The sequence below is a fragment of the Natator depressus genome, chromosome 3 (genome assembly GCF_965152275.1).
Source record: "Natator depressus isolate rNatDep1 chromosome 3, rNatDep2.hap1, whole genome shotgun sequence".
Taxonomy (NCBI): Eukaryota; Metazoa; Chordata; order Testudines; family Cheloniidae; genus Natator; species Natator depressus.
This window is the reverse complement of record NC_134236.1, coordinates 115,421,202-115,440,275: the sequence shown is the minus strand read 5'-3', so window position 1 is coordinate 115,440,275 and position 19,074 is coordinate 115,421,202. Positions and strand designations below refer to the sequence as shown.

General features: G+C 49.8%; 1 protein-coding gene across 2 annotated transcripts in view; it reads right to left on the bottom strand.

The window, feature by feature from the left end:
• Positions 1-19,074, bottom strand: part of ESR1 (estrogen receptor 1) — a 296,887-nt gene that overhangs the window by 101,989 nt on the left and 175,824 nt on the right. The window lies entirely within an intron of this gene.

Here is a 19,074-nt window from a genome sequence, read left to right as displayed (position 1 = left end):
GGCATTGTGGACACAGCAGCTGCTCAGAAGCCAGAAGAGCCTGAATCACATTTATGGATCCTCACAGGTTTCATGCAAGGGCATGAAATAAACAGCACCAGATGCACTAAGAGATGACTTCCCCTTGTCCATGGACAAGGGGCTTACCATACACACTCATTCCTCTGGATCTCCCTGTTGCATTTAATATCAATCATCAAAATAGCCTATCCCACCTTGAAGAGGCTTCAGGGGAGAACAGAAATGTTAAGAATTAGCTCCGGTCCTCTCTCTCAGACCAAATACAGATAATCATAAAAGGAAACTGCTCCACAGTAGGGTGACCAGATGTCCCAATTTTACATGGACAGTCCCGATATTTGGGGCTTTTTTTTAATATAAGCTTCTATTACTCCCCATCCCCTGTCCCGATGTTTTACGCTTGCTGTCTGATCACCCTACCATGGAGTCACACAAGATTCAACCTCCTCCCCCATCTATTTGGCATCTTATTTATAATATAAAGCCACTCAGGGGAAACTGCAAGATACTCACACTTAAGTGCCATCAACACCCACATGACATCCAGCTCTATGTCTACTTTACATCAAATGAAAACCATTTCCAAGCTATCACAATGGTGACACCACAAACAAGTGTCTGATATGTGATAGTATATAGTAGTATAAAGTATTTGGTTAAACCACATACCACAGAAAAGTCCAGTTCTCTTATGGCTACAAGTCCAGTTTTACCAGCTTCAGTGTCAGACAGAAAATTGTAACTAATACATTTTAGAAGCCTCCAAAACTCACATGAGCTTCTCTATAAATCAGGGTGTTTTGATTATACAGTCTAATATGACTACAGTGCTTAATTTGTAATGAAAGAGGTGCTAGGGCTCAAGCAATTGTTTTATTTTCATAACTGACATGGTAAGCCCAGAGATGCCGGGCTATGAGTTGCCATGCCAAGAGAGGTACCGGGCCTCACCCTGGTATACATTAAGCACTGCATGTCTGGCAGTAGAAGAACTGAACTCTGTATACAATAAGAAATCATGTAATCCCAGCTCTCCAATGCAATGCTAAAAAACAAAACTAATCATCCACAACTTTGTGTTTTATGAAAATCTGGTCAGGAAGTTAATATAACATTTCTGACACTGCCTGGTAATTCCTGTTTTTAGCTCATCCAAGCAATTTTAATTCTGGGGTGCGGAAAAGACAAAAAATAAAAAAGTTCATGCAATGTTTTCCTTAGTGATGGCTGTTTAAATATTGATTGGTTTGATATACTAGGATAAATCTCAGGGAAGATTGATTAGTAGGCAGAGTGCAACTGAAGCAGTAAAAAAGTTCACGATGAAAACTTTTTCATAGTTCTTCTCTCACCCACATGGTTGAAGAATTAAGAAGTGTATTCCATAGTTATAATCTTTCATATGCTTACAGTGGGAGAGAGAATGAGTACATGATGGTGTAGGATGGCACCAAGGCCAGCCCTAGACCAAACTGCACCCCAGGCGAGGAGCATCTTTGGTGCTGCCCCTCCATTTCTTAAACTTTTGGATGGCTTATTTTATATTGCATTTGTAGCCCATTTAATGACTTTGATGCACGATATGCATGTATGATTTATTCCTGTCCTATAAGATGATCAATTTGCATGATAGGATCTGTAAATCTGTATTTATTCATGCCATAAATAAATAAAATAAGCAAATTTTAAAAAAAGCATTGCCTCTAAGCTTATAGAAACTTTTTAAATTTTAAGAATAACTGAAACATACTAACATCAAGAAATTGTACCAACATTGGGTGGACCAGTATTAAATAGTGTTACAATAGGTGACAGCCTTAGATGGTTAACCCTAGTCCCTTAAATCCAAAGGTCGCTTACAATTAAACAACGAAACAAAGTTCACTGTATTGCAGCTGAGCTCTCACTTCACTGCGTTCTTAGATCTCACTGACTGATGGTGATGCCCTGCCCCTTACGTACCCATGAGGACATGGCTGACAACATTGTAGGAGGTTCAAGGAAAATGTAGTTCTCAGAAAGTCTGGAAGGTTCCATGAGATTCTACAAAGGTCCAGAACATTCTAGGAGGTTAGTGAAAAATTAATCCACATACAGAATACCTGAAACATTTCACTTCAAAGATTCTATTTTCCTTTTTGTTGCTAACAACAAAAACAGCACCGTGAGCATGGTGGCCCCCAAGGGGTTGCCTGTCACTAAATCTGGCCCTGGATGATCTGAGTTTTTGTTAGCATGAATTTGGGATGATCTGCTTAACTCACTAATGACAAAGCAAGGAGCGCCAGAAATGCAGGGAAACTAAGGAATTCTAAAGCTCTACAGGGAAAAGAAGCCAGTTATCTGAAGAATTCCAAAACTCCATAGGACAGTACAAGGTACAGATAAACAGAGAACCTATAGTCCCATAAAGTTCTCATTGTATGGAGAAGTTGGGAAGCGAATTGGTGATCCCACAGAGATCCTAAAATTTGCCCTGACTCTGTTTTTAAAGGAAATTAACAGATAAAATACCTGTAAAGTTACCTATAAGTTAAGGTTGCCTCATTAACACACCTATTGCCAAGAAATGTCAGACATAAATAGATAAGCAAAGGTAAATAAATATCCAAATATCCTTAGTTCATACAATCTTAAACAAATGTTCGTGTGTAAAACATGAAAAACTGCACAACAAACATTCTTACAGCCCTAGTAACAGCCTAGCAGACATTGCATATGACCAAGTGGCATTTTCAAATAATAAACAAGCACACGTGCAGCTAAGAATCAAGGTTCAATATGATCTACCCTTTGCTCTGTTTGGGGAACAGATTAAACTTTGGGATGATACTACGATAATCATCCACTCTGCATGTGGGCACAGTGGGCGAATAGAAATTTCAATAAAGAGTCAGATTTCAGCTCCATCTTCCTTCCAAGTGGCTATTATAAACAACGCTAAGAAAAAATTGTTTTAAGAATACTTTGTCTGTATCCTTTTAATCAATTATTGCTTTAAAATAAGCAATTACTCATATTGGTATTTGTTCCCACCACCTGTACCAATTTTCATGAGTACAGAACAGTGTGTCTAGTAAATGTTATAGAGAGTCACTTCAGGCACAACATAGTTTCATAGCTTAGTTGCTTTCTTCTTATTCACCAATTTCTATTTTTAATAAATCGTTGCACTAGAAGATAATTGGATGACAAACTAGAATGTTTGGAACTTTTCCAATTGTTGCATTAAACATTTGCTTACCCCTGTTTCTGAAAATGCTTTTAATAATTCGCTTGCTTTTTTGTTTGGTCTTTTAACATCTTATGAACCTACAGTATGAAAAAACAAAGTGCAGCTCCCCTCCACAAAAGACAAAAATCAAAGGGTTTGGAAGTTCCTTACCAAAAAAAAAAAAAAAAAGATAGGACCTTCCAAGGATGTTTATTCTGTTCTGTGGTTTCAACTTTTTGTCCTGCCTCAGCATTCCAGCCTGGCTAGATGAGACTGAAAGACCAGCATTGGCCCATCTGGATACAAGTGGATACTTGGTCCAACATTAACTGAGAGGATACCAGAGAAGAGTGGCTTTTTGCATCCAATCTTAGGTATTGGAGGTTTCTCTACTCCAGAACTGGATGTAAGTTAAGTTTTTATTACCATGAATTTGGGATGATCTGCTTTACTCACTAGTGACAAAGCAAGGAGTATCAGAAACCCACAGGAAACTAAGGAATTCTATAGCTCTACAGGGAAAAGAAGCCAGTTGTCTGAAGAGTTCCAGAACTCCATAGGATGACTCCAAAGATCCAACTGGAACGTCCACTAAAATGACGACAACACTTTAATGTCAACACTAAGTATTGCAAAGAGGATCATTTTAACAGATGGAATGGGGATGGAGTGGAAGACAAGCTCAAAGCGTTAGCGCTGGAAACTCTTGCAGGAAAGGAAAGAAAAAAAGCCCTGGCTGGGATGATTTAACTGGGAATTGGTCCTGCTTCGAGCAGGGGGTTGGACTAGATGACCTTCTGGGGTCCCTTCCAACCCTGATATTCTATGATTCTATGAAAAGTATGATTCTTACCTGATAATTTCCTTTCTGCTAGCAACATCTCCCACAATTCTGAAATGTATGGGTTATTCCCCTTCTGTCTGTCGTTTCTGGAGGCAGTTCAGAACTATAGCACAGCCCATGCTAGCTATGCCCCCTTCTGTAGCCTGCTGCCAAAAGATTCATTCCATATTCTATAAATTTTTATACAGCTTTGATTAGTAAAAATAACTTCATTACCAACCAGTAAACTATGTATAGTAGGCTATGGCCAACCAAACATATAAAAATTAAATATGGTCCATTGGCTAAGAAGCCAACCACAGGAGGTAGCATTGTGAAAGACACTACTAGCAAAAGGAAATCATCAGATAAGAAATTTACCATTCTGCAGCTCAGCATCTCCCACAATTCTAATATGTATGGAAAGTAGCAAGCTGTGAACAGAAACAAGGAGTGATAAGAAAAGCAGAGTGAGATAAGGAAGACCTTCCTCCTATGCCCAAGTTAATTGCCCAAAATGGCATTATTATTACTGGACCTCTGGCAGCAGTGTCTTCCTGCCAAAAGGTCCTTCTCCAGAGAACAGAAAGTCAACCTTATAGTGTCAGATAAAGGTATTAACTGATGACATTGTTGCCCTGCAGATCTCTGCAATGGAAGCAAGCTCTTTCTGCCCACAAAGTCACCATAGATCTTGTGAAGTGTGCCTTGATGCCATCTGGAACAGAAGGCCTGACACCTTGCATGTATCAACAATGCATAGCTTGATCCATTTTTAGCTAGTGATAGCTTGGATACCCTGAGCCCATGCAATTCAGATGAAACAAGGAGCCTGAATCTTTTTGTTGATTCAATGTGCTTGACAAAGATCTTCAGCAATCTTCAAACATCTAAGGTATGCCACAGCTTTTCTGTCAGGTGCCGTGGTTTTGAACAGGATGAAGGGAGGACAATCTCCTGTGAGGCATGGAAAGAAATTCATTCTAGTCAAGAATAATCCTGGGTTCTTAACACCACTTTGTCACCATGGACTATACAGTAGAATTCCAGTACAGATAAATCTGCCAGTTTAAAAAACAAAACAAAAAAAAACCACCCACTCTCCTAGTAGACATGATGGCAACCAGAAAACAGGTTTTGATGGATAGGTAGAATGGAGATATTGAGGTCAGTAGCTCAGAAGGGTGTGTAGACCTTTCAATACCAGTGACAGATCCCACTTAGGAAAGATTGTTCTAACCACAGGTTTAGCCAGACTAACTGCTCTGATAAATCTGGATATCTGTCAAGAAATCAGAGGATCCTGTGAATATAATGCTACTTATGCTGACATTTTATACCCTATGGAGCTGGACTGAAGTCCCTAGTTTATATCTTCCCAAAGAAAGCCCATGGTAACTGGGAAACCAGGATCCTTGGGGTTTTTGTTATGTTCAACACCACAAACTAAATCTCTTCCAAAGTGATTTGAACTCTCCTTTCCTCTAGATGAGCTTCAGCACTGAAGGCCTACTCTTCCACCTGACAAGAGCTGTGCTAGAACTAATTCTTCCCTCTCAATAGTCAGGTTGTCATTTGAAGGCAGTCTAAATCTGGAGGGAGGAATGGGCCTTGGTAATGGATATCTGGTCTCATTGATAGATCCAACACCGGTACCATTTTCAGTTCTATCAGATCAGAGAACCATGATCTCCTTAGCCAGTGCAGAGCTATCACTATCACCTTTGCTTATCATCTTATCTTCTGGATCTCCTTTCCTAGAAATGGAAAGGGTGGGAACAACTGTATCAGGTCCTGTGGCCATCTCTGTGAAAGGCATCTGTCCCCAGTAATTTAGGATCTGCTTCCTTGGTGAAGTACTGTGAAATCAGGGTGAAGACTTCCTGATTCAGACACCATTCTGAATTGCTGACTGTGAATCTGCTGAGCCAGTTTGCTTTTTGGTTCAGCTCTCCTTTTATGTGTACTGCACTAATAGAAGGAAGTTTTCATTCCATTATCTCCACCGCTTCTTCAGGTAAAGTTGCACTCCTTGTTCCCTCTTGGTTGTTCATATATACCACAGTGATCGCATTGTCAGATGAACCAGAACACAGTCACCCTCCAGGTAGTTCTGGAATTTCCATAGGGCAAGCTTGACAATTCTGATCTCCAGTAGGTTTATTCTCTGATTCCTTTCCCTGGGAATCCAAGCACATTCAACTCTCCTGTGCCCCAGATGCACTCCCCATCCTGTCAGGTTGGCAGTAGTTGTGTGTGTGTGGGTCTTCCTATGTGCCTTTTAGATCCTTGCAGACATTTGTAGGACGTTTCACCACCTTAGAGTTCAGCACCTTGTTCAGAATCAGTACCTGATCTTGCACGTGTTCCGGTGAATTGTTCCACAGTTTCACGAGAGAGGCATGGAGGCACCTGATATGGGACTTTGCCCAAGAGCGAATCCTGTACATGAAACCAAGAGTTCCAATAGCTGTAGACACTGAGCGAGGGTCAGCCTTGCACATTTTCCCAACATGGATATCAGGTTTTGTATCTTGTGGAATCTGTCCAGTGATGAGTAGACCTTTGCCATCACAGAAGCATCTATCTCCACTCCCAGGTGAATTACTTGTGTGGAAGAAATCAAGTACCTCTTCTTAGTGTTTATTGTAAATCCATGTTTTTGAAGAAGATCCAGCATCCAGAGTGTGGCACTGTGTGCCGCTGCTTGGGACAGAATTCTGATCACGATGTCATCTAGGAAGGGATACAGGTGAGTGCTGCAAGGCCTGAATCTCACTACCACCACCAGCATCTTGGTAAAGAGCCTGGGGATGGCTGAATGAGAGTATTTGGTACTGGCAGCAGGCCATGCCATATGCAAATCTCAGCAGTCTGTGGTTGCATGGTCATATGGGAATGTGGAGAAATGCATCTGCTAGATCAGCAGTTTTCAAACTGTAGGTCAGGACCCCCTTTTAATGGGGTCGCCAGGGCTAGTGTTAGACTTGCTGGGGCCCAGGGCTCAAGCCCAAGCCCCACAGCCTGGGACTTGGACTTCCGCTTCAGCTGGGGGCAGTGGGGCTCAGGTTACAGGCCCCCCCCTACGCCTGAGGCTGAAGCCCTTGGGCTTCAGCTTTGCCCCGACCCTACCCGGGGCAGCAGGGCTTAGGTGGGCTCATGCTTCAGTCCCCCCTCCTGTGTCATATAGTAATTTTTGTTGTCAGAATGGGGGGTGGAGGGAGTTTGAGAATTCCTGCACTAGATCCACTGAGGCAAGGAATTCCCCTTGGTATAGGGATGCCACCACGAAAGCAAGGGTCTCTATCTGGAGTCTCATTTTCTTCATCAGTTTGTTCAGCAGCTTGAGATCCAGAATGGCTCTGACCCACCCATATGCAGCTGGACAATGAAGAAAATGGAATATAGTCCTAAGAATCTTTCTTCTGGGGGAACCCTTTCTATTACTCCTATGTCCAAGAGATGCAAGATTTCATTTTATGGGGTCACTCAAGATGGGGGGAAATGGATGAAAAGATGGGGTATGGCCCTTCGTTCCACGGAGTATCTGCAACTCATTCTCTCTCTCATCCACTAGTCTGTGGTAAATCGAGACTACTAAAAAAATGGGAAACTCTGCCTCATAGGTTCAGGTCTGGGAAGAGGCATATTGGTTTATCATCATAGTGGGCTCTTAGAAGCTATGGATCCACCTCTGGATTTTCCACTTGATACCCTTTTCCATGGTTAACCCTTGATATACCTGTTTCTTTCCTCTGGTACCTTTGTGAAGATGGACAAAAGGAGTGCTTTTGTCTGTTGCTTGCCCTGTAGTTCCTCCTTGGAGCACTGAGGGGGGAGGGAAGGGACTGTTTCAGTTTGACAGTACTCTCTGCCACTATTTGGTTTAGTTTTTCCATAAAAAGGGGAGAACCTGGGAATTTAGATAAGCACAGAATATATTTGGAGAGAGCGTCAGCCTTCTGGGGTGAAACCAGATATGGCTTAAAATCTCACTGCATACATTTTGAGGCCTCTACCACAAAGGCCGCTGTTATAGAAATTTTCTTAAGTGTAGACCGTTAGTCAGGACGGTCTATCCTTCAGGGCCTTAAGGTCACCCAACCAGGACATTGTGGAGTTCTTGCAAAGCATGTAGCTGTCAAGGCTGCTTTAAAAGTGGCTGTCAAGGCCTCAAAGTCCCTTTGAGGGTGGTTTCTATCTTTCTAATAGTTGGATGGAATCATCATATATTTAGCTAGAGATGCCCCTAAAGAATCAACCATTGGTATACCTCTAATGGCATTTTTCAGCTCTTGCAACTCATAATATCTAAATGCATGCCTACTTATGTGTTTACTCTTATCAGGTGTTTCCCATTCCTCTCTGATCACAACCTGAAAGGATGTGTGCAGTGAGATTGCTGTCTCAGGTGAGGCTTTGGACAGCAGGTACTATATTGCCCTGATTTGAGCTGGGAAGAAGGGGAGCTGAGTGCCCAGCTTCTCTTCCTAGGGAACTTGGGACCCATTTCGGGGGGGGGGGGGAAGAGGAGGGAAGGAAAACACATGCCCATTAAGGGTTTCTCCTCTACTCCCTCCCCTGGTCTGTTCTGCCTTGGAACTTAACCCAGGCTGGCTAAAGTTCTCCTCATCCATAGAGTCTCTCCACCATTCTGCTCAACACCTCCAGATCATGCTCTTGTGTGTGGGAATTGTGACTTCTTGGTGCAGGTGGGGAACCCAACATGCCTGCCCAGTAGTCCCTTGCTTTAGCAGTGCAAGGGTCAGCTGACTGAGAACAGGCAGGGCACAATTTTCCCTCCTATGAGCCTGTAAGAGCTGCCTCACGCATAGAACACTGCTTGGATTTAAGCTCATGTTTGCATGACAGCTTTACCACACCTTGGGGGGCAAAGGAGAGGAGTCTGTCAGAGAGGCATTGCAGTACTGGCTCTGTGTGACTGAGACCATGCCATGACTCAGTATTCAAACCAGAAGAGGGAGAAGAAAAGCTGTTTGCTAATGTCTGAAAAATTGGATAAAATAATAAGCTGTCAAAAAAAATCTGGAGCAAAGTGAACCACCACTTGACTGTTGCCACGGAAGCAGAAAGAGCTGGCAGCAGGCTGGAGAAGAGGGAGTGGCTAGCATAGGTTGTGCTACAGCTTTGAACAGCCTCCTCAAACTGTGGACAGAACGGGAACAGCCTATATGTATCAGAACTGTGGGAGAGACTGAGCTACAGGAGAAAAACAAAGACAAGAAAGAAATAAAATAAGTAAACACAGTGGCGATCCAAAGAGGGAGGCATATTTTCCCACTGAATGATACCGATTGTGACAATAAATACACAACAGTAATTAAAAATGTAGTTACTACATAGAGGCTAGATTACACCCTTGATCTTGTGCATCTTCTCATTGACATCCCTGGGGATTCTGCTATGGATGGAAGGGGTAAGGTATTCTAAATGTATGGCTACATACCATAACTAAAAATGAATTTCACCTTCTCCACCGAATGACTTTGAAAAGCTCTACTGAAGTAAGTGAAGCTATGCTGATTTACATCAGCTGACACTATACCTTACAAGCACAAAAGCCTTTACTAAATTTATTTAGCATGTCTCAGGGCACTCATTACTTCAAGATTTTTGCACTGAATACAGTAATTAAGATTTGCATAGAGTCATCTATAGTGGACTCTGCCATTTACCTTTCTTGGGTTCAGCAGCTCTGCATACTGCTCTCTTGTTGTTACTATTAGTATTTTTATTACTGTAGCAACAAAGATCATTCCTCATGGATCAGGACCCATTATTGTGAGAAACCTTCTGCCAAAAAGGTGTCTCATGTAGCATGTCGTGAAAACAGACTGACTCATGCTTATCTTCTACAACTGGTCATTCTACAGGCAGCCCCCTTGACCAAAGATGCCTTAGCTCCAGCTCTAATGAGCTGTGCGTTCTGGGCACTGTTAGCTGAATTTGCCACAGGAGGGCCAGTGCTTCAATGGTTTCTGTTGTAACAGGACTGAATCCATTTGGACCAAAGCCTTGCAGTAACACTAGAAAGAAAATGGGAGCCAATGGAGGTGCAACAGCACTGGTAATGCAATGTGTTCTGAGGTGCTTTTTCCTGTTGAGGTGGTATGCTGCACTCCCCACAAGTTAGGCTGCAATGCTGCCATCTTTGGTCCCAAATACAGTGAGTGACAATAGTCCAATCTGCAGGTGACAAATGCATGATTCACAGAAACTCATTGAAGATGAAGAGGCTAGTTTACCAGCAAAGTCTGATGTAATGCTGGCAGACCAGAGTGCTAGGGCCTCATGGCCCCAAATGAACACAGACTGGTTTCCAGCTATGCATTTGTCAGTCTTACCCTTGTTTTGCTAACAGAGGTATGAGGTTTATGAGCCAGTGTTCAGACTTAATTAAATGTTTTAAGCTGCTGCATGTATTAATCTTATTGAACATCTGTACCCCATATTATATGGTTATAAGAAGCGTTCGCATTATAAACCTCTAACTGTTGTGACAAAGTTCCTCCTCTACCTTGGTGGGTCTTGTGCTTATTGGCAGATTTGCTCACCTTGGAGCTTCACGGCAGCCGTCAGTTTGGCCGTTTTCGTGAACCCACAGTCCAGATCAACTCCTCCTGTATCTGACCAGGAGTTGGAAGGTTTAGGAGGGAACATGGGCCCACCCTCTACTCCGGGTTCCAGCCCAGGGCCCTGTGGAATACAGCTGTCTAGAGTGCCTCCTGGAACAGCTGTGTGACAACTACAAGTCCCTGGGCTGCTTCCCTATGGCCTCCTCCAAACACCTTTATCCTCACCATAGGACCTTCCTCCTGGTGTCTGATGATGCTTGTACTCCTCAGTCCTCCAACAGTATGCGTTCTCACTCTCAGCTCCTTAAACGTGCACCACAAACTGAAGTGAGTTCCTTTTTAAAACCCAGGTGCCCTGATTAGCCTGCCTTAATTGAGTCTAGCAAGTTCTTGATTGGCTGCAAGTGTTCTAATCAGTCTGTCTTAATTGTCTCCAGAAGGTTCCTGATTGTTCTTGAACCTTCCCTGTTCCCTTACCCAGGGAAAAGGGACCTCCTTCAGTTGCTGCTCAGCTATCTGCCTTCTATTCTCTCCTAAAGCCCCCTGGCCTGGGCTTTTCTTACTCTTTGACCCTGCTTCAGTTCCCCCCCCTCCGAGCGGGCCAGACGCTTTTTCTTCGTTTTGTTTTTTTTGCTGCCGTTCGAGTGCTGGTTGGCTGTCAGCTTGCTGCCAAGCCCCCCCATGCCTGTTTTTGGACGCTGCTATTGCTCCAGCTGAAACCCCCCGGGGAGGGGGTGGAGACTGCCGACCCGCTCCCTGGAGGAGGGGAGTGGAAGCCCCCAGACCCAGCCATTTGCTGTTCGTTTGTGGACCTGTAATTAACCAAGTTATTTTTTTCTTCTTATCTACTTGGCATTTCTGGAATGCTCCACAATGCCCGGGAGAGAAGACAGCCAACGGAGGAATCACCCAGGGAAGCTACAAATCATCGTGGAGGGGGCCGTAAGATTGACTAACTTTTGAACTGTACTCTCGTGTGGGGGGAGTTTGACTGTGTCTTAACTGCGTTTGTAGGGGCACAGGGGGTGTGGCTCAGAGCTGCCCCCCGATCCATCGGTGCCCCCCCCAACACTACAACAACTGTCATGGCCCCCCCGCCGTCCGTCCCTGCTGGCAACTTGCCATCTGCCTCTGGATTCAGCTGCTTGCTCTGAATTCCGTCGTCCGGACCAGAAACGACAGCTGACCAAACGAGACTCTTTGGACAAACGCGCGTGGGTCCACGTTCCCCCCTGGACTGCCCACCCCACAGTTTGCCCCTACTACCTGACCCCAACTCCTGTTTCCTCCCCCTGTCCAGTCCGACCCATTTGCCCCCCCCCCCCCCGCCTGCAGCCCAACAGGGAGAAGTGGTTAATCTGCTTCCCCCTCCCCCCTCCTCCTTCTGGTGTCTCCCCGTCTCTCCCTGCTCATGATGGCGGGGAATGAGAGGGGTGAGGCCCCTCTAACAACCTCAGCTGCCCCTCCCCCACCTACCCCCCTGCCCAACCCCCAAGCCTCCCCCCCCACTGCTGCCAAAACACCTGCCACCACCACGGCATCGGCAGCAGGAGGCACCGGGGTGACTACTGCTGCTGCTACGCCCACTGCCCCCCCAGATTCTAGGAGAGCCCCCCCGGTTAGCCGGAAAGGCCAGGGTGTGAAGAAGGGAAAGGGCCCCACCACAACCACCAGGCCCTCTATGGCAGGGGCTGCCCCCACCGCTGTGGCCTCGTCATCGAACATGGCATCCCTCCCCGCTGTTCCCTCCACCAGCTCTGCGAGCGTCCCTCCCCCAGCCCCCAAGGCGTATGCCTGAGTGGTGGCAGCCTCCCGTACGCCTGCCGCCTCGTCATCTCGCCCACCCACCGCCTCCGCTACCATCAATAGCGGCCAGGGCCCCTTTCCCACCATGACCAGGAAGCACGGCATCCATTGCCTCCTGGTGCCCGCTTCGCCCCACGTGGAGACATATGTGCAGGCGTTGGCGAGGGTGGTAGGACCCACGGCTATTGTGGCAGCCTCCAAAATGTATGGGAAGGTCGTCTTTTTCTTAGCAGCGGAGGCTGCCGCTCAGGAGGCGGTGGAGAAGGGCCTGGTGGTGGGGGGGTGTTTGTCCCCCTGGAGCCGCTAGCGGACCTGGGCAGCTGCCTAGTCCTCACCTCTGTCCCTCCCTTTCTACCCAATGCCGCCCTGTTACCCGCTCTCTCCACCCTGGGGAAACCCGTTTCTGTCATCAGCCCTCTCCCGTTGGGCTGCAAGGACCCCACCCTCCATCACATCCTCTCGTTCCGCCGGCAAGTGCAGCTTCTACCGCTGCCGCCAGCGGCGCGTGACGGAGAGGCACTTGAGGGGTCCTTCCTGATCCCCTACCAGGGAGCCCACTATTGGGTCTACTATTCTACAGGAAAGGCCCGGTGCTACCTCTGCCGATCAGCGGGGCATGTCCGAAGAGACTGCCCCTTGGCCCAGCAGGGAGGGGCACCCGAGACCTGGTAGGACATCGGCTCCGTCGTTGCCGACGCCCCTGGCCACCCGGTACCTGAAACCACCTCTCCTCCTGCTCGATCCACCACTGCTCCCGCCCGGGCCCAAGAGACACCTCCTCTACAACGCCCAGACTGTTAACAATCCAGCAGAGCCTATGGAGGAGGGTGCAGCAAAGATATTACCGGGCATAGGAGAGGGCCCACTCCAACGAGAACCCCCCCCATGCTGCCTCACCGTTACCCCCCCCCCAACCATGACCTCTGCCCCCACACGACCCCTGCTAACCAACCCCCAGACGATGCTATGGAGGGCTGGACCCTAGTCCAGGGAAAGCGAGGCAAGTGGAAGGCTCGAGCTCCGCTGCACCCATCTGATGCGGAGGCCCCCCGGAAGACCAGGAAGGGAGGCACTGCCACCGAGCCTTCCGCTATGCCCACGAGTGAGATCCAGCCGCCGGTGTCGGGAGGGGAAGACAAAATAGCACTGGAAGGTAGTCTCTACCTCCAAGGTAGACCCCTCCGAGACCCCTGAGGAAGCCCCTTCTGCCCAAATATCACCCAAACCCCCCGCGAACCCCGAAGCGACCGTCGTAGCGGGCGCCAGAGGGGAGACCCCCAGGATGGCAGAAGACGACCTCTCCTCCATGTATGAGGAGATCGAGGCCCTGGGTTTGACCCCAGGCACCCAGGGAGAGGATCACCTACTGCCGGCTGGCCTCGATCTGGGCAACCTCACCCCAATCCCCCTTTCCCCAGGCTCCCTCCCCCTAACCGCCTTCCCGGGCAAGTACCCTACAGAAGGTGGTCTACCACCTGATGCCGTGGCTGCCAACAGAGACTGCGTCTAGCATCACTGGGAGCCCCCCTTAACCCTCGAATCTGTTCGGGAGGCGCCACCTCTTAGCTGTTTGCCTCCCGAAACCCAGAGCCTCGCCTCTGCCCCTGCCCCTGCCCCTGCCCCCACCCCCACCCCATCCTGCCCAATCCACCTCCTCCTGCAATGCTATTGCTGCCCCTGGGGTTATTTCTTTCCCTTTTTTTGAGGATTCCCCCAAGGGGCAGTCTTTGCATTTTCCTGCCGTGACCCATTAGGAGCTGCAATTTTCTCTCCGCCATCCCCTTCTACCCCAAGGCTTGAGATGGACCTAATAACTTTAGCCTGTCAGACGCCCTGTCGGTGGTCTGCACCCTGCCTGCCCGCCTCAGCGGACCACGAGGCTGCACCAAGAACCCCACCAGGGAATAACTCGGAAATCGCAACCCCACCCCCCCATGAGCTGCGAAAAGCGTTGCGGGAGTTTTTAGAAGACAGCTGTGGCTCCCGCAACAGGGTACAGCTAGCTCTCCAGCTAGGGGAGGACTTTGATCAAAGCCTCCAGGCCACAAGAGCCCTTATAAAGGAGGGTAGAGGGAAAGGAAGGCACAGTGCCGCAGCCTACGGGAGGCCCGCAGCTTCCGTGATGATTTACTCACTTACGGGATGGGTCACGGATTGTTGCACGAGCCGCCGGGAGCCACGAACACCCCCGCCACCAAGGAACCCCGACCCCCCAGCCCTTCGCATGACGCCTCTCATTATTGCAACTTTGAACACAAGGGGCTGTAGGATGGCTCTCCGCAGGTCCCAGGTGCTCTCTTAGCTTCGGGAAGGGGGGTACTCTGTGGTTTTCCTGCAGGAGACCCATACGGATCCGACCGCCGAGGACAGCTGGCGGCTGGAGTGGGGGGACGGGGTCTACTTTAGCCACTTCATGATTCGACAAGCTGGAGTGGCGACCCTGTTCTCCCCCAACCTACAGCCAGAGGTGCTAGGGGTCACTGAGGCCGTGCCGGGCCACCTGCTGCATCTCCGAGTCCATATGGAGGGGCTCGTGGTCAACCTCGTTAACATCTATGCCCCAACAACGAGCCCGAAGCGGCCACAATTTTATCAGCGGGTGTCCGACTTCCTCGGCACCCTAGATTCTCACGAGGGCCTAGTCCTGGGAAGGGACTTTAACACCACCCTCGAGGAACAGGACCGCTCAGGGGCCGAGCTGAGCCCGGCCACCACGAACATTCTCTGAGAAATATAGTCGAACATCACTCCCTAGTGGACGTCTGGCGTGACCACCATCCAGATGACACTTCCACGTTCAGCTTTGTCCGGGTGGAGGCCCATCGGTCACACCACTCTCAGTTGGACCGTATTTATTTATTCCGTTTCCATCTTTCATTCCATCTTTCCGTTTCCAACATTCGGCCGGCCCCATTTTCCGATCATCTAGCCACCATAACAGCCTCCCTCCGTGCAGAGAGACCGGGGCCGGCCTATTGGCATTTTAACAACAGCCTGTTGGAGGATGAGGGCTTTGTGATGTCCTTCCGGGAGTTTTGGCTGGCCTGGCGAGAGCAGCGGCATGCCTTTCCCTCGGCGCGGCGATGGTGGGATCTAGGGAAGGTGCGCGCCAAGCTCTTGTGCCGTGGCTACACCCAGGGCACCAGCCAACGGAGAAATGCAGCGATAGAGCAGTTGGAACGGGAGGTCTTAGAGATGGAGAGGCATCTGGCAGCCAGCCCCGAGGACCCATTCCTCTGTGGAGCGTGCCGGGAGAAGCGGGAGGAGCTCCGGGCCCTCGAGGACCATCGAGCCCGAGGTGCCTTTGTTCGATCCTGCATCTGCCTCCTTCGGGAAATGGATCGCGTCTCCCGTTTCTTCTACGCCCGAAGAAAATGAGGGGGGCCAAGAAATACATCACCTGCTTTCTAGCAGAAGACGGCACCTCCCTCACGGATCCGGTGGAGATGTGTGGGAGGGCCCGTGACTTCTACACAAGCCTTTTCTCCCCGGATCCGACCGATCCTGGCGCTTGCAGGGTGCTCTGGGAGGAACTCCGCACGGTCAGTGTGGGCAACCAAGACTGACTAGAGCTGCCTCTCACCCTGGCCGAGTTCTTGGAAGCCCTCCGTCGCATGCCCACCAATAAATCTCCGGGCATGGACGGGCTGACCGTGGAGTTTTACCGCGCGTTCTAGGACACCCTTGGCCCAGACCTAGCCACTGTCTGGGCCGAGTCTTTGCAGGGCAGGGTCCTCCCTCCTTTGTGCAGATGAGCGGTGCTCGCCTTGTGGCCGAAGAAGGGGGACCTCCACGATTTACGAAACTGGCGTCCCATCTCGCTCCTCAGCACGGACTACAAAATCGTAGCAAAAGCAATCTCGCTGCGGCTAGGGTCCGTGATGGCGGACGTGATCCACCCAGACCAGACCTACACTGTCCCGGGCCGCAGCATTTTTGACAACCTATTTCTAGTCCGAGACCTTTTGGAACTCGGGCGTAGAGATGGTCTGTCGTTCGCCCTCCTGTCTCTCGACCAGGAGAAGGCGTTCAATAGAGTGGACCATGGGTACCTCCTGAGCACTCTGCAGGCGTTTGGATTCGGACCTCAGTTTGTGAGTTTTCTCCAGGTCCCGTACGCTTCCGCGGAGTGTCAGGGTCCAGTTGAGCCTAACCAGACCGAACCGGTCATCTTTGGGCGAGGAGTACGGCAGGGGTGCCCCCTCTCGGGCCAGCTGTACGCTCTGCCGATCGAGCCCTTCCTCTGTCTCCTCCAAAGGAGGTTGACAGGGTTGGTGCTGCGGGAGCTGGAGCTGTGGCTGGTCCTGTCGGCATATGCCGATGACATGCTCCTCGTGGTCCAGGACCCGGGCGACTTGGTGCGGGCGGAGGCTTGCCAGGCCATCTATTCGGCAGCCTCCTCCGCCCGAGTCAACTGGGTCAAGAGCTCTGGCTTGGCGGTGGGGGACTGGCAGCAGGTGAGCTCCCTCCCATCCACGCTTCAGACCATCCCGTGGAGCGCGGGTCCACTGCTCTACCTAGGCATCTACCTTTCTGCCACATACCCTTCTCCGCCGGAGAACTGGTGAAATTTAGAAGGTGGGGTGATAGAGCGGCTCCGGAAATGGACGAGGCTACTCAGATGTCTCTCCCTCCAAGGGAGAGCACTGGTGCTTAACCAACTAGTCCTGTCCACGCTCTGGTACCGGCTCAACACCCTGGTCCCGGCCCCGGGTTTCTTGACCAACCTCCGGACATCGATTCTAGAGTTCTTTTGGTCAGGAATGCACTGGGCCCCTGTTGGGGTTCTTCATCTACCCCTGAAGGAAGGAGGGCAGGGCCTGAAGTGTCTGCACACTCAGGTCCGTGTCTTCCACCTCCAGGCCCTGCAGAGGCTCCTTTATAGTGCAGGTAGTTTGACGTGGAGCATATTGGCGCACGCCTTCCTGCGCCGCTTCCAAGGGCTCCGATACGACCGGCAGCTCTTTTATCTCTGTCTGAGAGGTTTTCTGCGAGACCTCTCCGGGCTGCCGGTCTTCTACCAGGACCTCCTCCGGACCTGGAAACTGTTCTCAACGACCAGGTCTGTGGTGGCCACCGTGGGAGCAGATCTCCTCACGGAGCCCCTGCTACACAACCCCCAGCTCCGTGTGCAGGTGGCGGAGTCCCGCTCGGTGCGCCAGAGGTTGGTCCTGGTGGAAGTCACGAGAGTCGGAGACCTCCTGGACTACGACCGGGGAGACTGGCTGGATCCCCTGACGCTCGCCCAGTGCATGGGGCTCTCCAGACCTCGTACCCCCCGGCGCATACTTCAGGAGGTGAAGGCCGCCTTGACGCCCGCTGCTCGGGCTTATCTTAATCGAGCCCTGTGCGAGGGCGCACCCCGCCCACCCTTTACCCCAGGCCCACCGGACCTTTCAATTGGGCCCCTACCCCGTAGATCCCAACAAACCCCTCACCCTTTCACTGCAAGCCGGCTGCATGAACTGCAGCCGGTCAGCTTCCAAATCGCGCCACGGAAATATTTATACACACTCACGCTTCACACCCTTCACGCCCACACCCTGGTGTCCTGCCCCGATACAAAAGTGGCGGGACCTCCTGCCACCTTTGGAGGGTGAGCAACCTCGGTGGGCCAGCCTGTATTCCACCTTGGTCCCGAGGCCCGTCAGGGACATTAGCTGGCGGCTCCTTCACGGAGCTGTGAGCACGGGTGTGTTTTTGACACGGTTCACCCCCACCCCGGATATTTGCCCTTTTTGCAACGTGAGGGAAACCCTGGCACATGTATATTTAGAGCGTGCCAGGCTGCAGCCCCTTTTCCAGCTCTTCACAAATATTTTATTACGCTTTTGGCTACACTTTTCCCCTCACCTTTTTATCCACACACTCCCCATCCGTGGCCCCACAAAGTCACGGGATCTCCTGGTTAACCTCCTCCTAGCCCTAGCTAAAACAGCCATTTATAAAACCAGAGAGGGGAGGCTGGTCAATGAAGCGTCCTGCGACTGTAGGGCCGTTTTCCGATCCTCAGTACATTCACATATCTGGGCGGAGTTCCTCTGGGCGGCATCCACCGACTCCCTTGACGCCTTCGAGGAGCGGTGGGTGCTGTCAGAGGTTCTCTGCTCGGTGACCCCATCCGGTTCCCTCCGTCTGAACCTCTGATTGAGGGGAAGAGCAAGAGACCCCAGCCCCAGCCATTGCCGCTGTGGATACCATCATCACTGTCATCTAGGAGGGGTCCTATCACATGTGAGTGTACGTCCCCCCCCCATCCCCAAACTGCCCAGCCCACAGCCGTGCCCATCTTGTCGGGCACTCTCAGGAGAGGAATAATCAGTGACACTGGGCGTGGCACTCAGTAACTCGAGGGGGTGGAAGACCACGAGTGTCGAGGAAGCCTCCCTGCTCTGGGCCCAGGCTAGCCTGAACACTTCTCCCTCCTGAAGGCTGCTGTGTTATACCCTGCTTTTGCTTTGTTGCATAGTTTTGCTTGATCCTTTTTGGTGATTTCTCTGTAAGTGTTACACAAATAACATTTTTTTCTGCTTCAAAAAAAAAAAAAAAAAAAGTTACTCTCCTATAGCCATCTGGCCCGACCCTGTCACACTGTGTAACAAAACAGGAAAGAA